At 34.0% G+C, this 24,533-nt stretch overlaps 1 non-coding gene across 1 annotated transcript; it reads left to right on the top strand.

Moving 5' to 3' along the window:
• The first annotated feature begins 1,977 nt into the window (after positions 1-1,977).
• LOC121205875 (small nucleolar RNA R71) lies at positions 1,978-2,083 on the top strand. Its single transcript, XR_005900948.1, has one exon. It is a non-coding gene; the product is annotated as a small nucleolar RNA R71 (small nucleolar RNA).
• The last annotated feature ends 22,450 nt before the right edge of the window (positions 2,084-24,533 follow it).

The raw sequence follows: 24,533 nt of genomic DNA, 5'->3' as shown, positions 1-24,533 counted from the left end.
TACCTCTCCGTTGATTTATCATGGTGGGTTGAGGAGTTCATACTCCTCGTTCCTGCTTTCAATTTTGAAATAAGGTTTTAAACGGGTGTTGTTTACCTTAAAAGTGCCGAACTTGGGATGACTCACCTCCACTGTACCGAATGGAAAAATACTAAGTACCGTAAGAAGGATTTCCTCATTTGGTGTGGTAGTGACAATGTGAGGATCAACGACATCTAGTAAGACTGTATCGCTGACCTGGAGTTGATTAGGAGAGGTATTGGGCTTGTGTTTGCGTAGTTTCGATTTATCGTGTGTTCTCGGTTTGTGTTCTCGCCATTCATCTAGCTCCTCTATCCATAGTCTTCGTTCTTCATGGACGTCTTTGTTCTCTTCATGATAGTAGCAGACTATTTCTATTGTCTTGGTTCAAGGAAGTTCCTGCAAGGATGATTGAATATTAGTTTTATCATCGACAGGTTTTATAGCATTAGCTTGAGTCTTAGAGGTTTTGACTGAGTCGCGTGCTTGGAATGTTACTGCGTCGTCACCTGCATGAAGTGTTAGCCCTCCTGTGCCTACATTAATAATGGTTCTGGTAGTTGCTAAAAATGGTCATCTTAAAATTAAAGGTACCTCGTTATCCTCATTCATATCTAAGACAACGAAGTCTACTGGAAATAAATTTATCAATTTTAACGAGAACGTCTTCAATAATACCCTTAGGAAATCTAACTGTTTTGTCAACCAATTGTATGCTCATCCTAGTCTGTTTGGGTTTACCGAGACCTAGTCATTTAAACATTTTATATGGCATAACATTTATACTTGCCCCTAGATCAGCTAAAGCATTATTCACAGATAGACTACCAATTAAGCAAGGAATTGTAAAACTCCCTGGATCTTTCAATTTGTTAGGTAGCTCATGCTTTAGAATAGCTGAGCAGACTGCATTGAGTTCTACATGTGATATAGCATCTAATTTCCTTTTATTCCTCAAAAGTTCCTTTAAGAATTTTGCTGAGTTTGGCATCTGCGAAAGAACTTCAATAAAGGGTAAGTTAATATGTAATTTCTTTAAGAGTTTGACAAACTTACCAAATTGCTCTTATGTTCTATCTTTCGTCATCGCTTTAGGATATGGCACACGAGGTTCATGATTTGTACTTACCTGTTTGGGATCATTATTTTTTACCTCTTCTCGTCCTTTGTTCATCGTGTTATCTTGCTGTAATTCTGGCTCAGGTGTAATGAATCCTTCTTTATCTTGAGTGCTAATTGCATTGAGGTGTTCCCTCGGATTAGGTTTAGTATTAATTGGTAGGCTACCTTGTGGTCGTTCAGAGATTAGTTTGGACAGCTGGCCTATCTGAGTTTCGAGTCCTTGGATCGATGCTTGTTGATTCTTAAGTGCTGCCTCGGTATTTTGGAAACGGGTTTCTGACATTGATATAAATTTTGAGAGCATCTCCTCAAGGTTCGATTTCTTCTTTTGTTGATAAGGTGGCTGTTGAAAATCCTGAGGATTTTTGTGGCTTTTGATTTCCTTGACCACCCTAGGAGAAATTTGGGTGGTTCCTCCAATCTGCATTATATGTATGGGTTATTTTGAGATCTAAAGTTATTGTTACCCATATAGTTGACTTGTTCTTCTTCAGTTGTAGGATTGAAGGATTAGTATTCTGTATGTACACCTCCTCCACACCTCGTTACTGGATGTACCTGCATAGAACCAAGAAAACTATCGATCTTTTTATTGAGAAGTTCTACCTGATTTGAGAGCATGGTGACTGAGTCGATGTTATGAATGCTGACTGTTTCGTTGGCTTTATCCTCATAACTTGCCACTGATAGTTATTCAGTGACATCTCCTCTATAAATTCATAGGCATCTTTTGGTGTTTTATTGTTGATGGTTCCACCAGCAGCTACGTCAGTCATTTGTCTTGTCGAGGGATTTACACCATTGTAGAATGTTTGAACTTGCAGCCAAAGCGGGAACCCATGGTGAGGGCACCATCTCAGTAAGTTCTTGTATCTCTCCCATGCATCGTAAAGTGTTTCTAAATCCATCTGCATAAAAGAAGAGATATCGTTATGCAATTTAGCTGTTTTAGCCGGAGAAAAATATTTTAGTAAAAATTTCTCGGTCATTTGTTCCCAAGTAGTGATAGACCCTCGTGATAACGAGTTCAACCACTATTTAGCTTTGTTTCTCAGTGAAAAGGGAAATAATCGAAGACGAATGACATCATCAGAAACGCAAAATTCCAGGAAATTTGCTAAGTGACTGTTGGGATCTTCATCCTGTAAGCCATCAAACTGAACAAACTGCTGTATCATCTGAATAGTGTTAGGTTTTAGTTCGAAATTATTCGCAGCAATAGCAGGTCTAACTATACTAGATTCAGTTCCTGTTAAAGAGGGTTTAGCATAGTCATACATAGTACGTGGAGCAGGATTTTGATTAGCTGCAATTGCAGGAGGCAGCTGATTGTCTTGGTTTTCAGCCATCTCTTCTGTTGGTGGTTGAGTTTCGTCTTCTTGCTTGTTCTCTGTATATCGTAAGCTGCGCCTTATCTCTCTTTGATTTTTGCGAACTATGAGGCCTATTTCTTCATCAAAAAGTAATGGTCCTGACGGGTTTCTTCTAGTCATAAACTATAAAAAACCTACCAAGAGAAAGAATAAGTAAATTAATAAATAAGAAAATAAAATAAAGTTGCAAGAAAAATAAATGGCTAAAGTAATAAAAAATTAGTGTTCCTAATATTTCAATTCCTCGACAACGACGCCAAAAACTTGATCGCGTGATTCGTAACAAGTAATAAATATTTATAATGAAGATCAAACCTAGACTAACTATTATCACGACGAAAAGGGAAGCGCACCTATCGAACAATAGTATAGTAACGGCAAGATTGGGATTTCGTACCCAAAGAAACTAAAAGTACTAGTAATAACTATCTTTTTATTATCTAGCCTAAGAATAAAAAGGGTTTGTTTTAATTAACTAATTATTTAAACTAAGAACGCACAGAGAAAAGAATTGGGGAATTACTTTTGGGAAAATCGATTGACTTGAGGCAATACCTAAGGAAAAATCCACCAAGACTTTACTTGTTATTCTGGCTCTAAATCGGACGATTTATTCATTCAACCTGTTCCGTAGAGATCCCTAAGTTATGTTATTATCCCTATTCAAGACTAATAATGTCTTATCCCTAGATTGAATAACCGAGACTTTTCTCTAATTAACACTCTAGGGTTGCATTAACTCGATCTATGGATCCCCTTATTAGGTTTCACCCTAATCTGGCAAAATCTTGTCACCCTATTTCTAGGCGCGCAATCAACTCTGCTTAATTATGGCAAATGTACTCTTAGACAGGGTCTATTCCTCCTCTGAATAAGAGCGTGTCTTGAATTAGTATCCTGGGATATCAAAACAAGAATTAAGAACACATTTTTAAGAACAAGTTAAATATTTATCATACGATTCAGAAAATAATAACAAGATTTGTCTTAGGTTTCATTCCCCTTAGGTATTTAGGGGATTTAGTTCATAACTAAATAAGAAAACATCTCAGAAGAATAAAGAATACAAAACATAAAGAAAACCCAAAACTCGTGAAGGGAAATTAAGGAGAGATCTTCAATCTTGATGATGAATCCGGCTTCTGAGATGGATCAATCGGCTTCTTTAGGGTAATTCCTTACCCCTCTTCCCCGTCTCTCTTTTCCTCCTCCTCTAGTGTGTATTTATAGGCTTTGGAATGCCTAGAAACCCTCAAAAGTGGCCTTTTCCGAATTGGACTTAACTTGGGTTCAGCAGAGACATGCCTGTGCTCGATTACTTCAGGCCGTGTTCGAGTCTGCCAATTTGACAACGCCGTGTGGTCTGCTCGTGTGAGGAGGTCCAAGCCGTGTTGATTTCGTACTTTGGCCCATTTTCTCTGTTTTTTGGCCCGTTTCTCATTCCTTTCGCTCTCCTATGCTCTCCTAAGTATAAAATATCAAAGTAAAGCATTAGGAGCATCGAATTCACTAATTCTAATGAGAAATCATCCATAAAATGCATTAAACATGGGATAAAAATATGTATAATTTATGGTTTATCAAAGATACTGTGTGTACAAAGGTTGATGAATTAGTATGAACATATTAATTGTGATGGAATAAAATTGATGGATGATTTGAGAACTACTAAGTGTTTATTAGATGATGTTTTGTATTATATAAATTGTAGATTATATTTAGTACGAACTTTCTAAGCTTCAAAGCATACTGTGTGAAATGTTATCTGTTTTACAGTGTTATAAATCTAGCTCAGATCCGAGGATCGCCAGCGACTCATTCACACTATCGGACATCTATTTGTGTATCATTTTGAGAGTTGTATATATGGTATATGGCATGTATAGGCTAGTGTCATTTTGGTATGTTTTGTGTTGTGATTAGCCATGAGACTTGACCTGTAAATATTGGTATGTATGGTTTCTTAAGTTGGTCTAATCGGTATGTTTGATAAGTAAGAAATGTGATGTTTATAATGTCCATGTGATGGTTTAAATATGGGATGTTGAATTGACAAGTTTTGTGGTATGAAATAGGTGATAAGATATGAGATTATACTTTTGAAACTTATGTGAGTTTTAGTGATTTTGGTATATTTAGGTTGTGGAATTGAGTAGTGAATTGGATGGTATTTGGATGTTATGCAATATGTATGAAATGGTTGATTTGGTTTCTTATAAATGATACAAAAATGTTGTGGTTGTGTTGTCATTGAGGTAGGTCGAAAATGTGGCTTAAACCAAGCCTAATTTCACCCCACACGAGCGTGTGTCTCTATTGTGTGTCTGTTGTGATTTAGCTATTCAAGTTAGTCTCGAGCACGGCCTAGATACACGGGCGTGTCTGGTGGCCGTGCAAGGCACACATCCTTGGTACATAGGCATGTGTGGCAGTTTTGAAGGGTACTTAGGCTAGACACATAGGCATGCGGTTGGCCGTGTGACCTAAGTCAATTTCGACCACGGCCAAGGCACACAGTCGTGTCTTGTGGTCGTGTGGTTAAGTCAGTATGTATCCACTATTTTTGCACGGTTTAGACTGTATACCCTGTTTTTCCACGGTTTAGACACACGGGCATGGCTAAAGCCGTGTGAGGCACACGGCCTGTTCACATGGGCGTGTGACTTGTGAAACTTTAAAAATTTTGTTAAGTTTCTGAGAAAAATTGTATGTGCTCAGTTTAGTCCCAACCCCTTTCTAAAGCATGTTTAAGGTCTCGTTGATCTAATACAAGGGACTTGATATTTATGTATGATCTATGGTGTTATGATGATTGTGTAATGAATGCTAGATGTTTTGATATGTTCGGTAATACTCCTTTACCCTAGTCCGGCGATGGATACGGGTTAGGGGTGTTACACCCCCTTTGGCGAGCTCCCTAATTTGCCGAAGTACTGGTGAACCCTTACTTGCAATGCCAAAACTTCCAAGTCTGATCTCGAGATATTACATGCCCTACGGGTTTTATCCCTTCCGATAAGTCTACAAGTTCGCACACTGAGTTGGAGTCCATAGAATCCATCTCAGCTTTCATAGTTATTTCCCAAAGCTTGGATTCAACACTCTGCATCACTTCATCATATGTGAGTGGGTCATCATCTTCCGTTTCGGCAAACTTAGTGTTAAAAACACTTTCGCCAAATTGGAAGAACTTAGGCCTACGAGAGACCCTCCCACTACGATGAAGCACCCTATCTTGAGGGTAAATTAAAAAAATGTGTCATTTTTTATAAAAATTAAAAAATGAAGCTATTTTTTTTTAAAAAATTTACCATTATAATTTGTTTTTGGATAGAGAAATTGAAAATGCATCCTATAGGGCGTGTCTTCATTGAAAATGCATCCTATAAGGCGTGTCTTCCTTGAAAACTGATAAACCGTAATTTATACATATTTTTACCCCATGCTTAACACATTTTATGGATGATTTTTCCTTAGAATTGGTGAATTCGATGCTCCCAATGCCTTAATTTCATGTTTTATACTTAGGAGAGCATAGGAGAGCGAAAGGAACGAGAAACATGGCAAAAATGGAGAAAATGGGCCAAAGTACGAAATAAACATGGCCTGGACTTCCTCACATGGGCAGACCACACGGCAATGTCAATTTGGCAGAATCGAAGCATGACTCACATGGGTAGAAGACACGCCCGTGCCATTCTAACAGGTTCGAGCACGACCTGAAGTAATCGCACACGGGAGTGTCCCTGTTGAGCCCAAGTTGATTCCAATTCAGAAAAGGCTAATTTCGAGGGTTCTTAGGCATTCCAAAGCCTATAAATACACCCTAGAGGATGAAGAAAGGGACAGACAGAGAGAAGGAGGCAGGGAACTGCTCAAAGGAAGCCAATTGATCCATCTTAGAAGCCGGATTCACCATCAAGACTGAAGATCTCTCCTCAATTTTCCTTCAGGAGTTTTGCGTTTTCTTTATGTTTTGTATTCATTATTCTTCTGAGATGTTTTCCTTTTTAGTTATGAACTGAATCCCCTAAATACCTAAGGGGAATGAAACCTAAGACGAATCTTGTTATTATTTTCTGAATTGTATGATAAATATTTGGCTTGTTCTTAATCATGTGTTCTTAATTCTTGTTTTGATATCCCAGGATACTGATTCAAGATAAGATCTTATTCAGATGAGGAATAGACCCTGTCTAAGAGTACAATTGTCATAATTAAACGGAGTTGATTGCGCGCCTAGAGATAGGGTGACAATATTTTACCGGATTAGGGTGAAACCTAATAAGGGTATCCATAGATCGAGTTAATGCAACCCTAGGGTGTTAATTAGAGAAAAGTATCAACTATTCAATCTAGGGATTAGACGTTATTAGTCTTGAATAGGGATAATAACATAACTTAGGGATATCTATAGAACAAGTTAAATGAATAAATCGTCTAATTTGGAGTGAGAATAACAAGTGAAGTCTAGGTGGATTTTTCCTTAGGTATTGTCTTAATTCAATCGTTTCCCAAAAGTAATTCCCCAATTCTATTTTCTATGAATTCTTAGTTTAGTTAATTAGTTAGTTAAAACAAACCTCCTTATTTTTAGGCTAGATAATAAAAAGACAGTCATTACTAGTACTTTTAGTTCCTTTGGGTTCGACAATCCGGTCTTGCTAAAACTATACTATTGTTCGATAGGTACACTTGCCTACATCGTGATAATAGTTAGTTTCAAGAACGATTCATTATAAATATTGAAAACCTGTCACGAAAATCATGATAAAAAACGTGTCCTACAGGGCGCGTTTTCACTATCTTATAAGTGAAAATGCGTCCTGAAAGTTGCACTTTCAATCACGCCAGCTAAAAACATGCCCTACAAGATGCGTTTTCATTTAAAACTAGCAATTTAGCTCCTTTAGTTAGATGATTAAATGTTAGTGCTTTGTTTTTTAGTCCTATGTTGGATTCCTCTACTACTCACATTTCTATTTTTATTTCATGTTGTTTCAAGTTTTTTTTTAATTAATATTTTTAACACATTAGCTCTTTGGTTAGATGGTTAGATAATTGTGCTTTCATCTTTGAGTCTTAGGTTCAAATCTTTTTATAAGCATTTTAATATGTAATTTTTATTTCATGTTGTTTCAAGCTTTTTTTTTAATTAATGTTTATAATTAATAAATATATTGTTTTCAAGTCTTTTTTTAATTCATCTTTTTAATTAATAAATCTTTTATTTATAAAATCAAATAATATTGCAAATATAATTATTTTTAGTAAATATAATATTTATATGTGTAATATTTACTTTTCAATCCATATTAGAAATCACCAAATCCAAAATATAGGTGGAGAAAATAAATATTTGATATATAAATATTTTATATAAAGAAAAATATATCAAAAGAATTAGTTGATATTTTTAAAAAATAATTATATATTTATTATCTGATTTTATAAATAAAAGAGTTATTAATTAGACAAACTTGAAAATAATATATTTATTAATTATAAACATTAATTAAAAATTGAAAGAAAAAAAGCTTGAAAGAACATGAACTAAAAAATACAATTAAAATGCTTATAAAAGGAATTAAACTTGGGATTTAATGATGAAACTACAGTTATATAACCATCTAACCAAAAGAGATTATATGTTAAAAATATAAAAAGCTTGAAACAACATGAAATAAAAAAAAATACAAATGTGTGTAAAAGATGAATTGAACCTGAAACTCAAGGATAAAAACCCTAATATTTAACCATCTAACCAAAAGAGTTGAGTTATCAATTTTTAGTGAAAACATGTCCAATAAGGCGCGTTTTCAGTTGACGTGGTTGAAAGAGCGCCTTTGTGGAACACGTTTTCACTAAAACGACAATGAAAATGTGCCAGTAGGACACGTTTTCAGTGAAGACGCGCCCTGCAAGACTCGTTTTCAATTTATCTCTCGAAAAGAAAGATGTATTGGTGAAAAAAACAGCCTAGCTTCTTAAATTTTATAGAAAAATGACATATTTCTTTAATTTACCCCTATGTTGTTGATCATTTGCAGGTCTACTATTAGGAGTTGGTTCTTGAACCATTTCTATAGGGTTTTGTATAGTTCCCGAAAGTTCCTCGTGTACCTCTTTACTCTGAGGTTTGAAGTCATTCATGTAACTTTCTTCAAGAAAAGTAGCATGAGTTGACACTATAATAGTTTTCTCTTTCAGGTTATAAAACAAATCACCCTTTGTTCCTTTTAGATATCCTACAAACATTAAGTAGAGCTTTGTGGAAAGATACTTAACTAGAAGTTCTTGAGTGTATAACCATCAACCTAAAACTTATCACATCATGTACCACAAATTAGTCATCATGGGATAATCTCACCCAGTGACAAACTGTGGCTCGTTGTCCTATTTAAAGAAAAAACTTATTGTTATATCGCATGATAATACTTAGAACAGGGTCGACCAACTATCATACAATTACAAGATAATTTTTCTTACTTTCAAGAAATCTCCTCAATGAGATCCACATGGCAATCCTACTGTGGGGTCGTTAAATTGTCATGTTATCATAAGAGACCATTGATGGAGGTCGTACGTCTTGTTTAGGGGTTTTCTCCCACTCAACATTTTTAAAAAACATGCAAGGTTTTTAATTTCCAATTTCAATCCTAAATGATTTATAAATACATGACATTCTTTAAAAATTAAAAAAAATTATTTTTTCACAAATTCTGTCAATGATCCCTCTCATACAGCCTTTACTAGTGTTGATGTTTAGATAGAAGAGGCATCATATCCCTCTGTGAAGGCTGCCCAAAAGAGTCAGCTCTTCGAAATCCTAAAAGGGGAAGTTGATTCTGTCACTATTGAGATTCAAAAACTTGTTGGCAAGAAAGGAAGTTTGTTTGAACTGATTTGTGACATTAAGAAAAAAAACCATGGTGAGTGAAACAACTTTTTCCTTTTAACAAAAAGGGTTTCTGTATGTGATGTTGATGATTGGCAAAGAGCTTGGTGTGGTTGCTACTTATGGTTTTTATTGCTATGTTTTTCTAAGAAGTTAATTTATGCCATTATATAGGCAGTGTTGATATGTTAAACATCTTTGAACATCTTTTAGTTATGAGTTATTTGTGATTATTTATCTTATATTTTTTTATGGCATGATGATAAGGGGAGATTTGATCATTTTTTTAGAATTGAGTGACCCGAATCCTTATTAAAATAAAATATAATGATAAAATAAAATAAAAGTAAAATCCATATACAACTATACTTCTTTTATTTTGTTTTAGAATAAGGTTTTTAAACCGTATTAAACTTCATCTATTTGATATTGATTAGAATAAGGTGATTCAATCTTACTACACTCCTATTAGAATATGGTTTTACAAGCCTATAAATAGACATAGTCTATTCCTCTTGAAATCATTTAAATTTGACATAGTGAATTATCTTTTCCTCCGCCCGAGGTTTTTTTCCGAAAAAGTTTCCACATAAAAATCTGTGTTTTTTATTTTTCTTTCTCTTTTCTTTGCAGTACATTTTCATTATCAACGTTCTATTTTTCACAAATTGGTATTTGACCTTTCGAGTTTTTCATCTCAATCACAATAATGATGTTTTAGAAGTATGAAATTCTGCTGTTGGATTGTATTGTGGTAGATAAAGATGTAGGCAGTTCTTATGCAGATAGACTTAGAGGAAGCACTGCTAAGGATAGATAAGATGACTTCAATGTTGACGGAGGAAGAGAAAAAGCGTAAGGATGGAAAGGCCTTAACACAGTTACATCTGTATTTGTCTAACAAAATTTTGTAGGATGTGATGAAGGAGAAGACCACCACTGCATTATGGAAGAGGCTGGAACAGAAATGTATGTCGAAAACTCTAACCAGCAAGTTGCATATGAAGCAACGTCTTTATGCACATCATTTGGAGGAAGGTGTGTAACACTCCTAACCCGTATCCGTTGGTTATGAGGTATTACTTGACTGAACAAAAATTCTATAAGCTCAAAGATATTTACCAGACATAAATTATCAACAATGCAACCTGTCTCATTGATTTTTCATAAGAGCTCTTATAAATTTCCAAAATGACTAACTATCAAAACATAACCGAATATCTAATAACAAATTAACTACTATCAAGTTATAACTAAAACATTTCAACACATTAGTTCAATTATAAGGCTTCTCTAAACAAAATAAGCGAGCCATCTTCGCATGGCTATAATGTATACAAAGACAAAATATCATTCTACCTATAGTCTATCCTATACATGCCTTAAATCATGATGATATACCATCTTCTCAACTCACATAATGACTCGATAGTGTGATGATATCTTCGGCTCTTCCAACTTGAACTAAAGGATAAACCTATAAGGAATGGAAAAGAGAACACGGAGTAAGCTTCAATGCTTAGTAAGTTTTAAGCAATGCAAACAATTAATTTACTTATAGCTCGATTATTTCAAATTTTCAAGAAATCATTCCTAGGTAATTGCCATTTCGGCCAAGTATCCATGAACATAATGCATATTTAGCAAATTCACCTCACTTGAATCCGAACTCAATTAAAACCAAATATTGAAATCACAAATAAGATCATAAGAACTCGAAAAGTATCTCATTAACTAGTTTTAACCATGTTTGCAACAAAATCACAAATTCACTACAAGCTGTTTTCCTGAGCAACAGTCACTAAATTATTTATAACTGGAGATAAGAAACTCCAAATAAAGTTCCGTTAATTTTTTCTGAAAATAGACTTATATATCTTCCATCCATAAAATTTTCAGAATTTTTAGTTTGACCAATCAATACCAGATTTTTATTTAAGTTTCCCCTATTTCACTAGTTGACTATTCTGACCACTCTTCACTACAAATCAATTTTCTCATTACACAGAATTCAAAATATGTTACCGTTTACTTCATTTGAAACTACACTCATTAAGGAGTCTAAGAATATAAATTTTATCTTATAATCATCATTGTACAATTTACAATGATTTTCTAAAGATAGAACAGGGGATTTCAAAGTCATTTTGACTCTGTCTCACTCGACTTCAAATATCTCATTATCTAAAATTCTTTTGCTTACATGTTTATTTTATAAGAAACTAGACTCATTAACCTTTAATTTCATAATTTATTCAGCTTCTAATTCAATTTCCACAATTTATGGTGATTTTCCAAAATCACGCTACAGTTGCTGTCCCAAGCAGATTTATTACAAATTTGCTCTTTCACACATTCCTTGCATTCAAATTATCTGAACATGTATATCATGTCATTCAAGATCGAACTCATATAACATAGGCATTAAAATGCTTCACTATCAGCTTTAGTTCAATTGAAACGAATGAAATACAATATCATATTCACATTTAATTTTCCAAGATCGTAATCACCTAAAAATAAAATCATATACTTCCACAAACCTTTCCACAAGGACCAAGTGTTTATATTTGAATATAAACATAGAATCACTTCACATAACTTCACATATTTACCGAATATATCACAATCACATTTATAGTCATAACACTTATTCATAGATGCATCACTTTATATATTTATAATTTAATTCAAATCAAAATCGCATACGAGTACATGATACATACCTGGCCAACTTAATATGTAATGCACTTTCAATTTGTCAACTTAGTGTAGGATCTTATAATTGTATACTTTTATCAAATTCATCGGCACTTGGCCCACTAGGTATAAAACCCGAAATTATATTATCAGCACAAAGCCTGCGGGACTTTAACCCGGATACATTTCCAGCAGGGTCATACCACTTGAGCTTAATAAATTGCTTATAAAACAAAAATCACAATATCAAAAACCTTTTTTAAACTCACAATTAACTCATAAATATTAAATATAATATTTACAAACCTACTCATCGGATTTAGTGGCCCCGAAACCACTATTCTGATTAACCCTAAAAACGGGTTGTTACAACTCTCCCCCTTAGGGATTTTCGTCCTCGAAGATCTTACCAGGAAATAAATTAGATTTACTTTCACAAGGCTCATCAATTTCTCACCTAGCCTCAGATTTCTCAACTTTTCAATCTCATGAGCTAAGATTATGATCTGCTCTTTCCTATACATCATAACAAGCTGAGTTTCTACTTCTGTAAGAGATACTATAGATAAAGGATCTTATTTGTATCGTCACATCATATATATAAGAAACACATTACAGGTCTTCCCAAGTTCTACTAATAATCTCATTCAATCCGATGAATTGCGAACTCAACTTCTCTTTATAGCTAAATCGAAAAATTCTACTCCCACTATAATACTTTCACAAATACTCAATTTTCTAATCGAAAATTCAATGCTTTTGCACATCAAGCCCACATATATTTTCTGCCAATCTGAAACTGCTTTTAGACGGTCACGAATTACTTTTATTTCCCCTCACTCTTTCCAATCACATCAACCCCGAAATTCTTTTATCAAAATTCAATTCAATACAACAAAGTTCAGTAATTGCAACCATACCTCTCTCATACAATGCTATCTTAACATTCATCTCATAGCCATTATTATTATACGGAAACTTAACCAATAATAAATGTCTTTCTCGGTTGCTTTCAAGTTCTAGAACACAGTGTGACAAAGTAACTCCATACCCAAAGCTCACAGTAGTTTATTTTAGTAACACAATATAATCCTCGTGTCTCCATTTGAACAATAAAAACTGGTACTCTTTTAGTAGTCCCCGTACGGAAAGATAATCACCACTGTGCTAGATGTCACAATTGTTGTAAAATCTCTGGATTTCTCAATACACGAACTCTATCTCGACACAATGAATGATTGTCGGTTCCAATCTGAAATTCTAAATCAGAAATCAATTTACGTTGTACCCTTTTTAACTTGTAATTCACTGACAGACCTCTTAGCCTCACAAATTTGCTGATAAGATTAATCACATGATTGTCGATCGTAAAACACATAAAGATTCTCGCTCAGAACCCCGAAGACTATAATCATTTGCCAAGAAGAAAACGTAGTAACTACCCGACTATAACCACTGCACTCAGCTATCATTTCAATTCAAACATTATCCTACTGTCTAATTCTATCATCACTGATTTCACAATATCCCATTACTAACAGGAATCAATTTAGAAAAACTTCCAGTTAATACGTTCTTTAGACATCATACCTGAATACTTTCATCTCATCGAATTCAACTTCTTCTTTAACAGTGAATTGGCATATAACGAATGGTCTTCAACATGATCCAATATCTTTTCTGTTACTGTCTTCACTTGCGGACTCATTCTCTTATATGATCACAATACTAATCTTTCAACCACGAAACTCTGTAATTTTCACACTCGTAAGCGTATTTAATCCATATAGCACGGATCTCATTACAATGCTTTACCGATGAGGGGGTGAGGGTTGTAAAGCCAACAATTTTAACACTTACGTAAGCATGCACATCACACATACTATTATGAACGAATAGTTCATTACTAATTCCGCATTCTCAAACATCTAGCAATCATTTACTTATGATCACTTGGTACTTAACACATAGCTCATACGCTAAATCAAATCATAAATTCTAAGTCAAAATATTCACACAACCATCATTTACCCAACATCACAACTCATATACTCATATAATTATAATATTTATCAATAGCAGAATATCATGCATTCTGATTCATACCTTTTTTGAGTTTCAACTCATCACCAACACATTTTCACTCAAACGTCTGAGTATAACATTCTGTACTATCAGAATTAGCTCGGTTGGAAAGCATATCTGTCTTACAAAACAATTTCGTTAGAGCCGGGAGATGTCACACTATCACGAGTAGTAATATGGCATGTATAGCTAGACTCACATACGCTAGGCTAGTTCGAGAATCGAATAAACCATAGCTCTGATACCACTAAATGTAACACTCCTAACCCGTATCCATTGCTGGAATAAGGTTATGAGGTATTACTTGACTGAACAAAACTTCTATAAGGTCAAAGATATTTACCAGACATAAATTATCAATAATGCAACCTGTCTCATTGATTTTTCATAAGAGCTCTTATAAATTTCCAAAATGACTAACTATCAAAACATAACCGAATATCTAATAACAAATTAACTACTATCAAGTTATAACTAAAACATTTCAACACATTAGTTCAATTATAAGGCTTCTCTAAACAAAATAAGCGAGCCATCATCGCATGGCTATAATGTATACAAAGACAAAATATCATTCTACCTATAGTCTATCCTATACATGCCTTAAATCATGATGATATACCATCTTCTCAACTCATAAAATGACTCGATAGTGTGATGATATCTCTGGCTCTTCCAACTCGAACTAAAGGATAAACCTATAAGGAATGGAAAAGAGAACACGGAGTAAGCTTCAATGCTTAGTAAGTTTTAACCAATGCAAACAATTAATTTACTTATAGCTCGATTATTTCAAATTTTCAAGAAATCATTCCTAGGTAATTGCCATTTCGGCCAAGTATCCATGAACATAATGCATATTTAGCAAATTCACCTCACTTGAATCCGAACTCAATTAAAACCAAATATTGAAATCACAAATAAGATCATAAGAACACGAAAAGTATCTCATTAACTAGTTTTAACCATGTTTGCAACAAAATCACAAATTCACTACAAGCTGTTTTCCTGAGCAACATTCACTAAATCATTTATAACTGGAGATAAGAAACTCCAAATAAAGTACCGTTAATTTTTCCTGAAAATAGACTTATATATCTTCCATCCATAAAATTTTCAGAATTTTTGGTTTGACCAATCAATACCAGATTTTTATTTAAGTTTCCCCTGTTTCACTGTTTGACTATTCTGACCACTCTTCACTACAAATCAATTTTCTAATTATACAGAATTCGAAATATGTTATCGTTTACTTCATTTGAAACTAGATCATTAAGTAGTCTAAGAATATTAATTTTATCTTATAATCATCATTGTACAATTTACAATGATTTTCTAAAGACAGAATAGGGGATTTCAATGTCATTTTGACTCTGTCTCACTCCACTTCAAATATCTCATTATCTAAAATTCTTTTGCTTACATGGTTTCTTTTATAAGAAACTATACTCATTAACCTTTAATTTCATAATTTATTCAGCTTCTAATTCAATTTCCACAATTTATGGTGATTTTCCAAAATCACGCTACAGTTGCTGTCCCAAGCAGATTTATTACAAATTTGCTCTTTCACACATTCCTTGCATTCAAATTATCTAAACATGTATATCACGTCATTCAAGATCGAACTCATATAACATAGGCATTAAAATGCTTCACTATCAGCTTTAGTTCAATTGAAACAAATGAAATACAATATCATATTCACATTTAATTTTCCAAGATCGTAATCACCTAAAAATAAAATCATATACTTCCACAAACCTTTCCACAAGGACCAAGTGTTTATATTTGAATATAAACATAGAATCACTTCACATAACTTCACATATTTACCGAATATATCACAATCACATTTATAGTCATAACACTTATTCACAGATGCATCACTTTATATATTTATAATTTAATTCAAATCAAAATCGCATACGAGTACATGATACATACCTGGCCAACTTAATATGTAATGCACTTTCAATTTGTCAACTTAGTGTAGGATCTTATAATTGTATACTTTTATCAAATTCATCGGCACTTGGCCCACTAGGTATAAAACCCGAAATTATATTATCAGCACAAAGCCTGCGGGACTTTGGCCCGGATACATTTCCAGCACGAAGCCTGCGGGACTTTAGTCCGGATACATTTCCAGCACGAAGTCCCCACGAAGCCTGCGGGACTTTGGCCCGGATATATTTCCAGCACGAAGCCTGCGGGACTTTAGCCCGGATATATTTCCAGCACGAAGCTTGCGGGACTTTAGCCTGGATACATTTCCAACACGAAGCCTACGAGACTTTAGCCCGGATACATTTTCAGTGTCTTGCATATTTATTCACATGTTAACACATTTCACATAACATTTCACATTAGCAATTTAATTGCTTCATTCGAATATAAGCACAAAATGTACACCTACCTTTTAACTTTCGGTTCAATAATCATACACAAGGAACACATAATCTTTTCATTATCCTAGTTTCACTTTTAATAACCATTCGACTATATGCCATATTCACAAATTATTTCACACACAACCTCGATCAAGTAGGAACAATAGTCACAATTCATCTATTATACAAATATCCCATTCTTTAACTTTGTTTCATAATAGCTATTCTGTCACCACATATATACCATTCAATTCACATTCGACTTTATACAAACAAGTACAATAAAATTGTATACACATTTACACACTTTCACATCATCACTTAATAGTCATTCTGTAATATCCTGATTTTGGGCCTAGTCAGAATAGTGGTTTCGTGACCACAAAATCCGAGATATAAATAATTATTTTATGATTATTTTAAGGTCTATGATATGATTGCATGATTGTGTGAAAATTTCGTGATGAAATTCTATGCCTAAAGTGCTTAAATTGAAAGTAGGGACTAAATCGAATAAGTTGCAAAACTTGCATTCTAGAAGTTTTTAGTATGAAATTGTTTTGGAATATTAATGAGGAGGTCTTAAATAGCAATTTGACCAATTTTAAGTTCATGGACAAAATTAGGACATGGAAGGAATTTTTGGAAAGTTTAGCAGTAAGGGTATTTTGGTCATTTAGTTATTAAAATGAATTAAAAACAAAATTAAAAGCCAATTTTTGTCCATCTTCTTCATTAGGCCGAAATTTCAAGGGTTCTCCATAGCTAGGGTTTGTTTCAAGCTTCCAAGCTCCATAGTAAGTGATTCCAAGCCCCGTTTTTAATGATTTTTACGTTTTTGGAGTCCCGGTAGCTCAATTAAGCTTATGCTAGCAATAATTCAACCTAGGGTTCATATTTGGAAAAATACCCATAGGTGAAATTTGTGTATTTTGGTGTTTTATGATAGAATATGAGGTTTTAAATTATGTTAGACAACTTGTGCTACTCGGTTTTAAGTGAAAACGAGCAAAAGGGCTTAATCGGTAACAATACCTAATAGTCATAAGTACATGTTAGAGTGAGAATTTGATGTTGCCATAGAAGGGAAAAATGATCAGCATGTTATAAAACATAAGAATAAGGAATAAAGTTTAATTCCCGAGCCTAGGGGCAAAATTGTAATTTTTCCAAAATATGATTTTGGGTCAATTTGAATAATGTGAGTCCTAATTAGACTATATTTTAAATGATAGAGCAAGGAAAACTGAAATTCGGGCTAAAATGGGGAAAATACTAAGTTGTGGACGAAATGGTAAAAGTAGTCATTTTCGCATACGAGGTAAGTTCATGTGTAAATGTAGTAACATAATTGTTGTTTTAAGGAATTTAATGTTGTTTATATGATATGATGCTTATTATTATCATGAAACGTTATGTTCTGTGGTTATTGTTGAATAATATGTAATTATGTGAATTACTTGATGAGTATGAACTATCACCGAGTATCGGTTCTGATATTCCGTGGAAGACGGCAAAGATGTGAGATCGAGGAAAAAAGCCCGTTTGAACCTTAGGAATAGATTAGGATACAAGTGACATGTCACTAGGATGGTTGAGCATCCGAACTCGTTGAGTTGAGTCCGAGTTCACTTATGGATGCGAACGTCCGAGCTCGTTGAGTTGAGTCCGAGTTCACTTATGGGCGGGTTACATGGTAGCTTGGCTACATATGTGGCACTTATGTGCAAACTTTCCATTTATCCGAATTATATTCCGATGTGTTCAACGGGTAAAGTTCTACTGAAATGGAGGAATACTCAAGATGAAAGGGACGTATTGGTAAGTGTTGTGAAATGGATACTTTGAACAGGTATGTACTTAACCCTCGGGTTGAAAAATCGATATAACAACAATATGGTAAGATGATAAATGAAAATGTGATATGAATGTCTTGGTGATGATTATGCAAATGATGTTTTATGTTTGCTTATATGGTTATGTTACTTGCTATTTGCATGTAAACTTATTAAGCATTTATGCTTACTCCCTCCTTTTCATTCCTTGTAGTTTTGACAAGCCAGCTCGGAAATCGGGAACGGTCGAAGGCTCGCTCACACTATCCGTATACCATCTTGGCATAATGGCTTGTATATTTTGAGTATGGCATGTATAGCATTATAATCATTTTGTATATATGGTCTTATGATATGGTTATTGAGTGGTATGGAAATGCTTGGTAATGATTAGCCATTGGAATGGCTAATCATGATCATATTTGGTGTTATGTATGCTAAATTGCTAGCTAATCCATGGAAACCATGAAATAGGTAAAATTTACTATAAAATAGATTCAGACAGCACCAGTGACGTGAGTTTGAAAAATCACTAAAATAGTAGAGATACAATTAGATGATTAATAATATATGTAATTGAAGAATTATGAGTCTATCTTCATATGGATGGAACAAAACAGGTATATGAGTTATATTTTATGAGATGTTTAAATTTTTGTGAAACAGGGCCAGAGCGATTTCTGGATCCCCTGTTCTGAATTTGTAAATTCACCATAAATTTTACAAAGATAATTAGAAGTCATGCTTTATATTTACAGATTCCTTATTGAGTCTAGTTTTATTAGAGACAAACGGCATAGTCATTGAAGCTCTGTAGAGGGAGATATCTGATTCGTAATACACAGAGGTCAGAGTAGTCGAACCCCGAAACAGGGGAGACTTTAACTAATAAACTGTACTAATTGGCCTGACAAAAAATTCTAGAAAAAAATTAGTAGATAGATATATGAGTCTAGTTTCAGGAAAAATTTTCGGAATTGGATTTTGAGTTTCGTAACTCGAGATATGATTTTTAAAGCGACTGTGATGCAGTTAGCCAACTTGTCTGAAAATTTTAAAATGAATTGTAGGAGCTGTTTAACTAATGAATTAAGTCTATTAACACCTCGTGTTCGACTCCGGCAATGGTCTCGGGTACGGGGCGTTACACATTCGGCCACATTATATACATAAATCATCCATTTCATATTCGGCTTTATAGCCGAAATTCAATATACTTATTGCAATTCGAACTTGTAAACGTCAAATAATTACTTATCATATTATATAATCTTAAGCGCGAAGCAAATCAAATATAATTACATAAGGACTTACCTCGGAAGACGATAATCGGAACGAGACGACTAATTGACCATTTTGATATTCCCCCCGATCCAAATCCGAATTCTACTTTTGCCAATCTAATTAATATCAAAATTAACTCACTTATTCAACATTTCATTAAATTTTATCTAAAGACACATAATTTGGGCATTTTGCATTTTATCCCCTAACATTTCACATTTTTACAATTTAATCCCTATTTCAAAATAACACAAATTACTCAAAATTTCATCAAACCCATGTTAGGCCGAATTTACCTTAGGTCTCTAGCAACCCATTTCTTTTATTTATTTCACGTTTTGACCCCTCAATTTACAAATTTCTAAATTTAGTCCTTAATACACATTTTTATCAAAAATCACTTAATCAAACATGAAAATCAAACATCAAAGATTTATTACTCATCATAAAACAACAAGATACTCAAACCTTCAATAATGGCATCATCCAAATACTTTAACAATTTTAAAATTAGAGGTACGGGCCAGCTAGATTACGAAGCAACAATTTCAAAAACGTAAAAATTATTAAAAACCAAGACGACATGGACTTACATGCATGAACAACCATGGCCGAACCTTCAAAGCTTTGAGAACATTATTTTCTTTCTTACATTCGGCTATTGATGAAGATGATAGCATGTAATTTGGCTTTTGTTTTATTTTATTTTATTATAATTACCAAATACCATATTTAACCTTAATATACATTAATAATTTCCATTATACTAAGCCATGGAATTCCACTACCAACAATTATGGAATAATTACCACTTAAGGACTCCCACTATTTAATTCCATAGCTATTTAATATCTTTAACTTATAGAACACAACTTTTACGCTTTGCGCGATTTAGTCCTTTTTGCTTAATTAACTATCAAAACAATAAAATTTTTCAATGAAAGTTTAATATCATCTTATTGCCACTCCGTAAATATTTATAAAAATATTTACGACTCGGTTTATAGAAATGAGGTCTCGATACCTCATTTTCTAAACCCACTTGACCTTAGGGTCATACCACTTGAGCTTAATAAATCGCTTATAAAACAAAAATCACAAGATCAAAAACCTTTTTTAAACTCACAATTAACTCATAAATATTAAATATAATATTTACAAACCTACTCATCGGATTTAGTGGCCCCGAAACCACTGTTCTGATTAACCCTAAAAACGGGTTGTTACAAGGTGCATCTGTGCACGAACACTTAGCATTGCTTAAAGAAATTCTTTCGAACTTGGAGGCCATGGAGTTTCAATATGATAAGGAAGATCTAGGGTTTATTCTACTTTGTTCGTTGCCCCCATCTTATTCAACCTTTAAAGACACAATTTTATATAGTCACGAGTCTCTCATAGTTGATGAGGTTTATGATTCTTTGACCTCGTATGATAAGATGAAACATCTTGTGGTTAAACCCGACTCTCAGGGAGAGGGTCTCATTATTTGTGGGAGACAAGATTGGAATGTTGATGATGATCATGGAAGGACACAGGAACGGAATCCTCGCTGTAAATCTAAGGGTAGATCGAAGTCTTCAAACAGAGGTAAAACTTGTAACTTCTACAAGAAGAAAGGGCACATTAACTCTAAGTGCTATAAGCTGTAGAACAAGATCAAAAGGGAGATTGCAAATCAAAAGGAAAAACAACAAGAAAAATCTGGTGAAGCTAATGTTGTAGAAGACTACAATGATGGTAAACTTCTAGTCATTTCTGTCAACAATTCTAAAGTGAACGAGGAGTGGATCCTTGATTCGGGTTACACCTTCAACATGAGTCCCAATCGATATTGGTTTACAACTTACAAAATAGTGTCTGAAAGTGTTGCTTTGATGGTAAATAATGCTTTGTGTAAAATCACAGGTGTTGGAACGATTACAGTCAAGATGTTTGACGGAGTTGTCAAGACACTTAGTGACGTACGAAATGTTCCAAAATTGAAGAGAAATTTAATTTCGTTAAGTACTATTCATTCAAAAAGGTATAAATACACAGCTGAAAGTGGGGTTTTGAATATTTTCAAAGGTTCCCTCGTTGTGATGAAAGGGAAGAGAAAAACTTCCAAGTTATATGTTTTGCAGGGTTCTACTACTACTGGTAATGCAGCTGTCACTTCCTCTTCCTTATCAGATGATGATGTTACTAGACTTTTGCATATGCTCCTAGGGCATATGAGTGAGAATGGCATGACAGAATTGAGCAAAAGATGACTTTTTGATGGGCAAGGAATTTGCAAACTGAAGCTTTATAAGCACTACATTTTTGGGAAGAACAAGAGAGTTCGATTCACCAGTGGAATCCATAGCAAGAAGGGAATGTTAGAGTATATTCATTCTGATATGTGGGGGCCATCTAGAGTGCCTTCGAGAGGTGGAGCTAATTATATGCTAACTTTTCTTTTATTGATGATTTTTTCAGAAAAGTTTGGGTGTTCTTCCTAAAGCTGAAAAGAGATGTGTTTTTAACATTTAAGTCTTGGAAAACTATGATTGAAAAACAAAAGGGAAAAAAAATAAAACACCTCCGCACAAGAATGGCTTAGAGTTCTATTATGAGTTTAATGAACTATGCAAGTCAGAAGGGCGTGAGACACTTGACAGTTCGTCATACTCCACAACAAAATGGCATTGCAGAATGAATAAACAGAACAACTATGGAGAAAGTTTGATATATTTTATCGAATGCTAATTTACTAATGTCATTTTGGGCCAAAGCAACCTCTACTGCATGTTTTTTATCAACCAATCTCTATCCATTGACATTGAGAAAAAGACTCCACAAGAGGTATGGTTTAGTAATCCTACCGATTATTCTAATTTAAAGATCTATGGATGTCCTGCGTTTGCTCATGTTGATAAAGGAAAATTGAAATCGAGATCTATTAAATGTGTTTTTCTTGGTTATAAATCTAGTTTAAAAGGATATAAGTTATGGTATCATGAAAATAGAAAAGTTTTGATCAGCAAAGATGTTGTTTTTGATGAAATTGCTATGCTACCTAACTTATCTCTTAAAAACTATTCTAATAAAGAACATAAAAAGCACGTGGAGCATTAGATTAATCCAGAATCTGCAACAGATTTGACTCCTCAAGCCAATACAAAAATTCAGAATAGAGTTACTTCTTCACCACAATACTCTATCACCAAAAACAGAACTAGAAGAGAGATTAAACCTCCAAAGAAGTATACTGAGGCTGATCTAGTTGCTTATGCTTTAAATGTGGCTGAAGATATAAATGTAAACCAAGAGTCATCTAATTATTCTAAGGCAGTTAGTTGTAAAGACACAGAAAAAGTGGATGTTTGCTATACAAGAGAAGATGAAATAACTCCATAATTATAGAATATGGGATCTTGTGAAACTTCCTACAAGCAAAAAGGTTGTTCGTTGTAAATGGGTGTTTAAAAAGAAAAAAGGGACTCTAGGAGTTGAAGAACTTTGATATAAAGTAAGGCTTGTTACAAAGGGTTACAGTCAAATTCTAAAAGTGGACTTCACAGATGTGTTCTCCCCAGTTGTGAAGCATAGTTTGATTCGAGCTTTGCTTGGTAGTGTGGCCATGCATGATTTAGAGCTTAAGTAGTTAGATGTAAAAACTACATTTTTGCATGGAGAACTTGAGAAGGATATTTATATCAAACAACCAGAGGGTTTTACAGTCTTAAAAAAAGAGGACTATGTTTGTTTGCTGAAAAAGTCCCTTTACGGTTTGAAACAGTCACTAAGACAATGGTGCAAGAGGTTTGATTCCTTTATGACTTCTCATGATTTCAAAAGAAGTAGCTTTGATAGTTGTGTTTATTTTAAGAAAAACAGTGATGGTCCTTTATGTTGATGACATGTTGATAGTAGCAAAAGATAAAGGATATATAATAAAGGTCAAAGCTCAACTAAGTAAAGAATTTGAAATTAATATTTGGGATCAGCAAAGAAGATACTCGATATGGAGATTCTCAGAGATAGAAAAGAAAGTAAATGGTACCTAAGTTAGAAGGGGTACATTAAGAAAGTTATTTGCAAGTTCAGTATGCAGAGTGCTAAACCTGTTAGTACTCCTTTAGTAGCCTATTTCAGACTTTCATCTTAGTCCCCACAATCAGATGATGAGATTGAGTATATGTTACATGTTCCATATTCTAGTGCAGTGGGATCTCTCATGTATGCTATGGTTTATTCAGTCCAGATTTATCATATGCAGTTAGCACAGTTAGCAGATACATGGTGAATCCTAGTAAAGAACATTAGAAAGCAGCTCAGTGGATTTTAAGATACTTACGAGGTACTACTGATGTTTGCTTACAGTTTGGAAGAAGTAGAGATGGAGTCATTGGGTATGTTGATGCTGATTTTGCTGGAGACCTTAACAGAAGAAGTTCTCTCACAGGTTATGTCTTTACAATTGGAGGTTGTGCAATTAGTTGGAAAGCCACTTTGCAAACTACAGTCGCTTTGTCTACCATTGAAGCTGAGTACATGGCAATTACTGAGGCTTCTAAAGAAGCCATTTGGTTGAAAGAACTCTTTAGTGAACACAATGAAGACCTTCAAATCAGTACAATATTTTGTGACAGTCAAAGTGTCATATTTCTTGCAAAAGATCAAATGTTTCGTAAGAAAACAAAGCACATTGATGTTCGGTATCATTTTGTTCGTGATATTATTGCTCGTGCTGATATTGTTATGAGCAAAATTAGTACTCATGAAAATCCTACAGATATGATAACTAAGTCACTTCCTATAACCAAGTTTGAGAATAGCTTAGACTTGATTTGTG

The sequence above is a fragment of the Gossypium hirsutum genome, chromosome A08, assembly GCF_007990345.1.
Source record: "Gossypium hirsutum isolate 1008001.06 chromosome A08, Gossypium_hirsutum_v2.1, whole genome shotgun sequence".
NCBI lineage: Eukaryota > Viridiplantae > Streptophyta > Magnoliopsida > Malvales > Malvaceae > Gossypium > Gossypium hirsutum.
The sequence above is the reverse complement of the archived record's forward strand: the minus strand, read 5'-3'. Positions and strand labels throughout refer to the sequence as shown.